The following is a 10,677-nucleotide window of genomic DNA, read 5'->3' as shown; positions in this document are numbered from 1 at the left end:
AGAAAGCCGATGGCAATAAATTCGCTGTTAGTCCGTTAGGTGTCTAACGGCAGTCTTTGTCGTCCGTGGCTGATGGCAAAGAGCATTAAGCCTTTGCCGTCTGCCACTGTAGGCAAACTGACCAAATGGGTCAGCTGCCAGGAAGCACAGGTGGTTGCCACGTGGCTTCTTTGCCGTCCGCTGCGGACGGCAAAGAGCCCGTTGCCGTCGGTGGCAGACGACAAAGAGCCTGCATTGCCTCTTTTTTCCTGTTTTTTCTTATACCCAACCATTTTCACAGCAAATAGATGATACATATATATTTTTCACATGGCAAGTTCACAGCAAACATATGAGATATCCAACACATATAATTTCATCATACATGCACAGTTCCATCAACCATACATAGCAAGTTCCACATACATGCATCCAACCATACATATTACAATAGTGTCATCCTACCATACATGCATAGTTCATCGATACAAAAGAAACATAGTTCATCCAAACAAGCACTCCATCTATGCTAGCTTCCGTGAAGCGAATGAATTCTGCAAAATGGGAAATAAGAAAGTTAGAAGAAGAAGATTAGAAGAAAAAGAAAGAGAAGAAGAAAATGAAGAAGAAGAAGAAGAAGAAGAATATATGACATTTATGAGCTAATTTAGGTGAAATTGATCGTTTGTGAGCTAACTTAGGTGAAATGGATCGTTTATGAGCTAACCTAGGTGAAATGGATCGCTTATGAGCTAACTTAGGTAAAATGCATCATTTTAGAGCTAACCTAGGTAAGATGGATCATTTATGAGCTAAGTAAGGTAAAATGGGTCATTTTAGAGCTAACTTGGGTAAAATGGATCATTTATGAGCTAAGTAAGGTAAAATGGGTCATTTTAGAGCTAACTTGGGTAAAATGGATCGTTTATGAGCTAACTAAGGTAAATGGATCATTTTAGAACTAACTTAGGTAAAATGGATCGTTTATGAGCTAACTAAGCTAATTATGCCATTTTTGACATAAGTAAGCTAAGTACATGTCATTATTGAGCAAACCTAGTTAACTAAGCATATTAGAGCTAACTTTGGTCATTTTGGAGGAAACAAAGCTAAGTATAGATCGTTTTAGAGCTAACTTAGGTAAAATGGATGGTTTTGGAGGTCAGTAAGCTTATTAAGTCATTTTGGAGGAAATAAAGCTAAGTCTAGGTCATTGTGGTAAGCATTTTGGAGAAAATAAGGCTAAGTCTAGGTCTTTATGCATTTGTTAAGCAAAACACTAGAGAAACTTACCATGATCATGGAGGTGTAGGAGCGGGCAGGCTCGTGCCGGTAGCTGGAGAAGGATCGTGTGATGCTTGTCTGGAGTTACGCTGCACCAAAGATCATTTCCAATGTCTCGTTAGCATGATGACACTCAAATGTTAAGACTAGCAAGTAATGTCCATTCAAATTAAACTCACCATGGTCCCAGGAGCAATCACTGGCATCGGCGGAGCGGTCTGACCGGTCTTCTCGCACACAGACTGCACATTTGGTTTTGACGACTCAGTCATACTAGTTAGTAATGAGACAAACACTACATGAATATTTTGGCTAATCTGCAGAAGAAACTTACCACAAGGAGCTCGTACATGGCCCTTGCCTGCATGTCATTCCGTGCCCTCTCCTCCTCCAACATCGTTGTCTTCCTCTCCTCCAACTCCCGCTGCCTCTCCGCCGCCTCCGCCAGAAGTTTCTCCGTTCTATCTCTCTCACTCTGTATAGCAGCCTGCAACACCACTCCTCGTTACCATTTGTAATCATTGATGGAAGCACAGACAATGTAATGGAGAAAGATAACTAAGTACGTATAACTAACCTTGATGGCGAGTTGGACTGGCCGTTCACGAGGCCTTATCTCAGGGCGGAGCTCGACTGGCGCGCCTTGATCTCCGGGAGAGTGCTAGGACAACGAATAAGTCCATCTCCAATGGCTATGAAGCCATGGGACCTCCCGCCACCAGATATCATCACCAGCTCTGGATCAATGGGACCCTGGCTCGGGTTAAAGTCCTCCCCTTTCCTCGCCTTCCCCTCATCTCTATATTTCACGAGCTTGTCGTGGGAGGAGATGTTGGTGAAGTTGTTTGCATCATCGAGGTCAGACGGAGAGAATGCCTTGACTTTCTTGAAAGAGACAGTGTGGGCCATGGCATACAGGTCGTACACCTCTGGCACCTTATCATCCTTATTGTAGCGTGCCTGAAAGAGAGAAACAAAGTAAATTAGTAATTAAAGGGCTCAAGCTAGCATGATGAATGAATTGCATGAATCATGAAGCAAACCACATACCCAGTTCCGCCCGAACTGATATAAGTTGGAGCTGCCTTGATGGTGTGGCACACCTTCCATTTGGGCACATTTGTCCTTGGCCGCGTTGTGGACGGCTAGCCATTCTTTTGAGCACCACTCATTGACCAACACCTCCCAACAATCCATCCGATCCGCACACCATCTCGAAGGCGCCTAAGTTAGCAAATAGAAACTTGAGCGCTACGGCTATGAATTACTAAATGAAGGAAGTAAGTACAAGGCCTTAAGAATTACCTTCATGTACTGCTCCTTACTCAGGAACTTATCGCGGCACGCCGGCTTGGGCTTCTTGATACCACGCAAGGCGTAGTAGTCTCGAACAGCCTGCACCCGAGCCTCGTGCCGTAAGTTCTGTAGTAGGCGCTTGCAGACGTTCTCGATAACATTTGCCGCCTCCTCCTCGTATCCCTCCTCACACCTGTAGAATGTCTGCAATCAAATGAGACAATATTGATTAGTACAATTAATAACTAACTAGTTGAAGATTTTTAAATGTGTAAAGGAGAAATTACCCAGAACTTTCTGATCACCACATCTGCCCTCGTGTCGCACAAGACACCGTCTATAATCTCACCCGACGGGGCCGGGGCAGCCAAGTAGTGCTCCCAGCTCAATCCAAGCTCTGGAAGCCGACCCTCACCAGGCAACATGACAAACCCCGGGAAGTTTTGCCGGCAAAGCACTCCAAGGACGTAGTTGGGCCGGCGGACACTATGATGGTGGTCCCAACCCCTACAGCATGACAAGGCCAACGCATTAGATATTTGAAGAAACGTGAATGCAGAAGGTACAAAAGGATTAAATGCACTTACCTCTCCCCATCAGGGAAAATCAACCACCTCTGCTTGCGGGTCGCCGGCACGGACGGGAGCCGTATACAACCACGCTGGTAGACGGTGCCCCCCTCCTCCTCAATATCAGTCGGCTCCCCGCCATCATCAGCATGGCCACTCGGCCCCTCAGGCTCATCCGGCCAGGTACCCCATCCAGACGTGTGCTCCTCCAGGGTCTCGTGGGCCGAAGGCGCGTCGACCCAAGGCTCGTGGGCCGAAGGCCCGTCGACCCGAAGCTCGTGGGCCGAAGGCTCGTGGACCGAAGTCCGTGTAGCCTCCTCCTCGGACGAGTCCACCCTAGCAGTCACATGCTCGGGTGAAACAGCTGGGGGTGGCGGCGAGGAAGGCGCCCTAGCAGTCACCCTACCTCCTCTCCCGCGACCACGTGCTCCAACTCCTCTCTTCTTCCCTCCCTTACCTCGTCCCCTGCTGGGCACCGCTATCGACGAAGAAGGGCCCGGCGGTGTCGCCATACTGTCCAGCAACGCTCGGCGGAGAGGTGTGTGTGGAATGGAAGACCTCCCACCACGCGTCGACGAAGAAGGGGCCTCGGAGCGCTCCCGACCAGCGCCCACCATCTTTCAACACCTGCCATGACAAAGAGTAAACGAAATTAGTACAACATAAAAAAATACCGACATGAATAATAATATGTATATCACTTATGTATCATCATCAAGTACAACATAAAAAAATTGAATACCTGACACTACTAATAATCTCGATCACTATCATCAATAAATGCATAATCATCATCATCACTATAATCAATGACGGGCTCATAGGGTTCAGTGGCATCAAATATATGACCTAACTCATAATTCACAAATATATGACCTCGTCGGCCTCTGTTGTCGTGGGTGTCGTGTCGGGGTCGGGGTGCCGTGTCGAGGTCGGGGTGTTGTTTCGGGGTCGGGGTGGTCGGGGTCGGGGTCGGGGTGTGGTGTCAGGGTGTCAGGGGTCGGGGATCGGGGTGTCGTGCCGGGGTGTCGGGGTGGCGTGTCGGGGTCGGGGTGTCGGGGTCGGGGTCGGGGTGTGGTGTTAGGTTGTCGGGGTGTCGAGGTCGGGGTGTCAGGGTATCTTTTTCTTTTTCTTCTTCTTCTTCTTTTTTCCTGTTTTTTTTCATTTCTTCTTCTTCTCTTCTTCTTATTTTCTTCTTCTCCTTTTTCCTCTTCTTCTTCTTCTTTTCTTCTTCTTCTTCTCCTCCTCTTCCTCCCTCCTCCTCTTCCTCTTCCTCTTCTTTCTTCCTCTTCTTCTTCTTCTTCTTCTTCTTCATCTTCTTCTTCTTTCTTCTTCTTCTTTTCTTTCTCCTTCTCCCTCCAACTCTTCCTCCCTCCTCCTCCTCCTTCTACTCTTCTTATTCTTCTAAACTAAAACTAAAACTAATCTAAAATAAACTAAACTAAAAATAAAACTAAAACTAAACTAAAACTAAAGTAAAACTATAACTAAAACAGAAACTAAATTAACTAAAAGTAACTAAAAGAAACTAAACTAAAACAAACTAAACTTAAAAAAGGGGGAAGATCACTCACCTGCGCAGGGGATCGCCGGTGGAGGGGGAGGCGGCGGCCCGGTGGAGGGGGAGGCCGCGGCGGGTGGGGGCGGCGGCGGCCCAGTGGAGGGAAGTCCGCGACGGGTGGGGGCAGCGGCGGTCTGGTGGAGGGGGAGGCCGCGGTGGGTGGGGGCGGCGGCGGCCCGGTGGAGGGGGAGGCCGCGGCGAGACAGGGCGGGGACGGCCACGCAGGGGAGGGGAGGGGGCGGCTGGCCGGCGTGGAAGGGGCGCCACAGGGGAGGGGTGCGGGGCGAGGGGGCGGCGGTGGGGCGACGGGGCAAGGGGGCGGCGGGTGGTTGGGGCGACGGGGCGAGAGGCGGTGGGTGGGCGGGTGGTGGCGGCGGGTGGTGGGGGTGGCGGCGGGTGGCTGGTGGCGGGGGCGGCGGCGGGTGGCGGTGGTCGTCGGGGTGTAGAGGACAGAAAGAGAGAGAGGGGGAGGGAGCGAGGTGGGGGGACGGCCGTTAGTTAGGTTGTCTCTTTGCCGTCCGCCCCCCTTTGCCGTCCGCTTTTTTGCTCTTTGCCGTCTGCTAGCAGACGGCAAAGAGGGGGCCGTTAGGTTTTTTTCTAAGCAGCTCGTTAGTGGGGCCCACCTCTCTCTTTGCCGTCCGCCAGCTGACGGCAAAGATTATTTGTCGTCCATTTTTTTTCAAGCTGACGGCAAAGACCTTCTTTGCCGTCCGCGAGCAGACGGCAAAGAATAGGCAGACGGCAAATAAGTAAATTCCAGTAGTGAACCTTGCTAAAAGGAAAACTATAACAATAGGTCCACCGGCCAGGTGTGTTAGGCATGACATCACCTTACCGGGTCATATAAAGGCCAATGTTATAACTCTTGGAAATATGTCCCAACCACCATATCTGACCGAGATTCAGATCTGATTAGTGCCAGGATACCTCAGACTCGGGATGCCTGATAAGAAAAGGTGCAACACAAATTGACGAGATGACATTGTAAGGTTCTCGGGAGATGAACTATGGAAGCGAGTTCCGAAACAAGAGTTTCATCATTAAACCAAGGAGAGGATGAGGAGGTGGCTGAGGGACTCAGCGACAATTCATCGAGATCTCTAACAAGATGGATTTCCACAATTATGTGAACAAGGAGATAACATTAGCGAGAGCAAATGATATAATGGTGTGTGCTCGAGGAAAACATGCATAATTAAACACTGCTTGAAAGGTGCACCCGAAATGTGGGATTAGATAGCATGATCAATGTTAGAATGGTGATTCGTTATCCAATAGTCTAAGAATGAACTGTCGACCATTAACTCCAAAGCAATATGGTTGCTAGGAGTACAGAATCCAAGCAGCACCGTTCACTTGTTGGCATTCCGGTTAGAATCAACATTGGGACCAAGAAAGAATGGTGATGGTGAGAAGTATCACTATACCAAGAAATTTTAAGAGGCGGAGCAATTCTCACGACCTTCTTGGCATAAAAGATGGTAATACTCCAAGGTGAAGAAGAACAGATGCTGGATAGCAAGGAACTCAAGATTCAATCCAAAACATGAACACGTTTTGTGTTGAGGGGAGACAAGGATGTGGTCGATGATAACACAAATCATCGAGGGCAAGGATGGTATTTCTCAACATGAATTCAATTGATATCGTGGAAGAGCTCAGAATGTTGATGATGATCATGACAATTTTGTCGAGAGGCTCCACAAAGAAGCAATCGAACAGCGACTGCTCAAGCAGAAGGACTGATGCAGCAAAAGATTATTGGAACTACGGATACAACACCAACTAGGAATCAAGCTTGCCGTTCGAGGTGAAACGATAAGACAAGGAAGATCGACATAAGCTTAGCTCATCGTTGAAAGTTGTGCTCCGGGAAGAAGGACCAGGTAGCACAATTAAAAGTTTGCATGATAATGATATGGCCGATAAGGCTAGGAATGACTTGAAGGATTATTAAACTCGTAAGCAACAAGAATTACTTAGAGTTATTGAATCGGAATGCGGAATCGATTCACTTATCGGTGTTCTCGAGTGACTAATAACTCAGAACCTGGGGGATCCGAGATCGGTGAGAAGCAATACTAGATGAAGACTCGCAGGAAGCAACACAGTTCTCGAGATACCAGAGGTTAATACTCGAGGAAGATAAAAAATAGAGGTTGCGGAGATGTATCGATCAACAAAAGACAAGTGCTTTAACTTGTCTGAGAAATGGAATCAAGGAGAGAATGTGGTCGGGACCACGATTGCAAATGGTCAATACATAGATACCAGATGATTTCATATCAAGGAAATAGTTATTATTACAAGAAGCTTCTATGATAGGATCTACATCATGTCCATGGGCATGAACACAAAGTTCAAGGTCGACTCCCACTTCTTTAATGCATAACCTTTCATTCACTTCTCGCCTTCAACGAAGTTGTGGTGTTGAAATTTTACCTGTCATAACACCAGTAGAGTATGACCCATAGTAGTTTCCGGGTTCACACAGATTAGAAAAAGGCATATGTCCAACCCATCGGGGCCTCTTAGGAACATATACCACAAACTTCAGGAGTAATTATCACTAGCTCGAAAGTAGAGCATGGTTGACAAAGCAGAGGATACAATTTACCAAAGGCATTATATACTCGTGGAAAGGCTCACAAGGTTATTGAATATGAAGGACGATGTCGGATGAAATCCAACAATGGATCGGGCGATCCACAACGGAGCTGGTGTAGTATCGGTACTCAATCAGAGGAAGAAAGAATGCACGGGCATCATATTATAGAACATCTGAATAATTCGATGCTTAGATAACAAATGAATTATGATTTCCAAAACAAAGGATCAGAAGCAGACGCTCTGATCAAGGATGGATAAGTTGGATAGACCAGAGGCACAATTGATGACAAATAGTTTGGTCGAGAACCAGCTCATGTTCAAAATGACGTCTGAGCCGGAAAGATAATTTAGAAGGGTTGATAGATGATTGTGTGCATTCGCACACATGTTGAATCAATAGGATCAAAATGACGATGTCAAAAGATACTAGTGAATATTGCTAGTGATATGGGAGCATCCATAATGTAAGCATACAAGTATTTGCAGAGCAATAGTTTGAAGAGGATGCTCAGAAGGTCGGATAGTATTTCAGAGTATCTTATGAAGCATACGAACAACTGGGGATGAACAAATACTCAATAAGTGCGAGGAATTTTCAATAGGGGTATTCATGTGGTAAAGAACTGCAAGGCAGTAAGCTTAAAGGATTTTCGGAACAACGGAGAGCAATTTAGGGCATCTTGTAATAACAAGAGCAACTGAGGATGAAGGTATGAACGACAATTGTAGGTAGTTATCCATAAGGGTATATCGGTGGTAGGGGATTGTAAAGTTGGTGGCACAAGGGTCTCGGGAAAACCTCGGACAGTATTTTCGGAATCTTCTGGTGCAGCAAGCGATCATCTGGAGTGAGGGGCTCTCCGGGAGAAAGTCTTTCGAGAACCTAAAGTTAGTCTTTTTAGCAAAGTCATTTAACCCGAATAGGGGAGAGATTAGAGTCCCAGAGTAAAGATCGAGGAGTAAAAGATCCTAATACCACCCAAATGGCAACGTGGGCCCGTAAGCCACACAACCATGTTAGTAAAAAAATTCTATGTCTAGACTCGACTTCGGCCAAGGAGTGTGGAAGGGGGATTCCTACAGGCAGTCGGCTCTGATACCAACTTGTGACGCCCCCGATTTGACCGTACACTAATCATACACGCAAACGTGTACGATCAAGATCAGGGACTCACGGAAAGATATCACAACACAACTCTAAAAATAAATAAGTCATACAAGCATCATAATACAAGCCAGGGGCATCGAGGGCTCGAATACAAGTGCTCGATCATAGACGAGTCAGCGGAAGCAATAATATCTTAGTACAGACATAAGTTAAACAAGTTGCCAAAAGATGGCTAGCACAAACTGGGATACGGATCAAAAGAGGCGCAGGCCTCCTGCCTGGGATCCTCCTAAACTACTCCTGGTCATCGTCAGCGGCCTGCACGTAGTAGTAGGCACCTCCGGTGTAGTAGGAGTCGTCGTCGAGGGTGGCGTCAAGCTCCTGGGCTCCAGCATCTGGTTGCGACAACCAGGTAGAAAGGAAAGGGGGAAAAGAGGGAGAAAAGCAACCGTGAGTTTTCATCCAAAGTACTCGCAAGCAAGGAGCTACACTACATATGCATGGGTATATGTGTAAAGGGCCATATCGGTGGACTGAACTGCAGAATGCCAGAATAAGAGGGGGATAGCTAATCCTGTCGAAGACTACGCTTCAGGCCACCTCCATCTTGCAGCATGTAGAAGAGAGTAGATGGTAAGTTCACCAAGTAGCATCGCATAGCATAAACCTACCCGGCGATCCCCTCCTCGTTGCCCTGTTAGAGAGCGATCACCGGGTTATATCTGGCACTTGGAAGGGTGTGTTTTATTAAGTATCCAGTTCTAGTTGTCATAAGGTCAAGGTACAACTCCGGGTCGTCCTTTTACCGAGGGACACGGCTATTCGAATAGATAAACTTCCCTGCAGGGGTGCACCACATTACCCAACACGCTCGATCCCATTTGGCCGGACACACTTTCCTGGGTCATGCCCGGCCTCGGAAGATCAACACGTCGCAGCCCTACCTAGGCACAACAGAGAGGTCAGCACGCCGGTCTAAATCCTATGGCGCAGGGGTCTGGCCCCATCGCCCATTGCACACATGCACGTTGCGTGCGCGGCCGGTGAGCAGACCTAGCCTCCCTTATACAAGAGCAGGCGTTCCAGTCCAACCCGGCGCGCGCCGCTCAGTCGCTGACGTCAAGAAGGCTTCGGCTGATACCACGATCTCGAGTGCCCATAACTGTTCCCGCGTAGTTGGTTAGTGCGTATAGGCCAGTGGCCAGACTCAGATCAAATACCAAGATCTCGTTAAGCGTGTTAATTGAAGTATCCGCGAACGCCGACCAGGGCCAGGCCCACCTCTCTCCTAGGTGGTCTCAACCTGCCCTGTCGCTCTGCCACAAAGTAACAGTCGGGGGCCATCGCGAACCCAGGCCCACCTCTACCGGGATGGAGCCACCTGCCCCTTCAGCCCCCATCTCCGAACAGTATCATAAGTAATGTAACAGTATAAAGTATATAGCATATGCCCGTGATCACCTCCCGAAGTGATCACGGCCCAGTAGTATAGCATGGCAGACGGACAAGAGTGTAGGGCCACTGATGGAACACTAGCATCCTATACTAAGCATTAGGATAGCAGGTAAGGGTAACAACTATAGCAACAATGACAGGCTATGCAGCAGAATAGGATTAACCGAAAGCAGTAATATGCTACACTACTCTAATGCAAGCAGTAGAGAGAAGAATAGGCGATATCTGGTGATCAAGGGGGGGCTTGCCTGGTTGCTCTGGCAAGAAGGGTTCATCGTCGATGTAGTCGATCACAGGGGTACCGGCAGCGGTCTCGAGGTCTACCGGAAAGGAGTAACGGAGGGGGAACACAATAAATAACAGAGCAATCAAAGCATCACAAAGCATAACATGGCAATACGCGGTGCTAGGGGTGATCTAACGCGGCAGGAGGTGATACCGGCGAAGGGGGAAAACATCCGGGAAAGTATTCCCGGTGTTTCGCGTTTTCGGACAGGTGAACCGGAGGGGGAAAGTTGTGTGTTCGATATGCTAGGGGTGTGTGGCGAACGAACGGGCTGTGTATCCGAATTCGTCTCGTCGTTCTGAGCAACTTTCATGTACAAAGTTTTTTCATCCGAGCTACGGATTATTTTATATAAATTTTCTAAGTTTTAGACATTTTATTTATTTATTATTAATTTCGAGAATAAATGCAACAAATACATTTTGTAACCATGGACAGCTAGACCCAGAGGCTTACAGGTGGGGCTAGGGTCTGAGTTGACCCAGTCAAGTATTGATTGGTCAACCTGTGAACAGTGCCAATGGGGGCC

General features: G+C 47.8%; 1 long non-coding RNA gene across 1 annotated transcript; it reads right to left on the bottom strand.

The window, feature by feature from the left end:
• Window positions 1-271: 271 nt before the first annotated feature.
• On the bottom strand, window positions 272-1,743 carry LOC141026426 (uncharacterized). The gene is made up of 4 exons (XR_012188532.1): window positions 1,598-1,743; window positions 1,443-1,505; window positions 1,273-1,352; window positions 272-533 (listed from the first exon to the last, which is right to left on the bottom strand). It is a non-coding gene; the product is annotated as an uncharacterized lncRNA (long non-coding RNA).
• Between the last annotated feature and the right edge of the window lie 8,934 nt (window positions 1,744-10,677).

The sequence above is a fragment of the Aegilops tauschii genome, chromosome 7 (genome assembly GCF_002575655.3).
Source record: "Aegilops tauschii subsp. strangulata cultivar AL8/78 chromosome 7, Aet v6.0, whole genome shotgun sequence".
NCBI classification, from domain to species: domain Eukaryota; kingdom Viridiplantae; phylum Streptophyta; class Magnoliopsida; order Poales; family Poaceae; genus Aegilops; species Aegilops tauschii.
The sequence above is the reverse complement of the archived record's forward strand: the minus strand, read 5'-3'. Positions and strand labels throughout refer to the sequence as shown.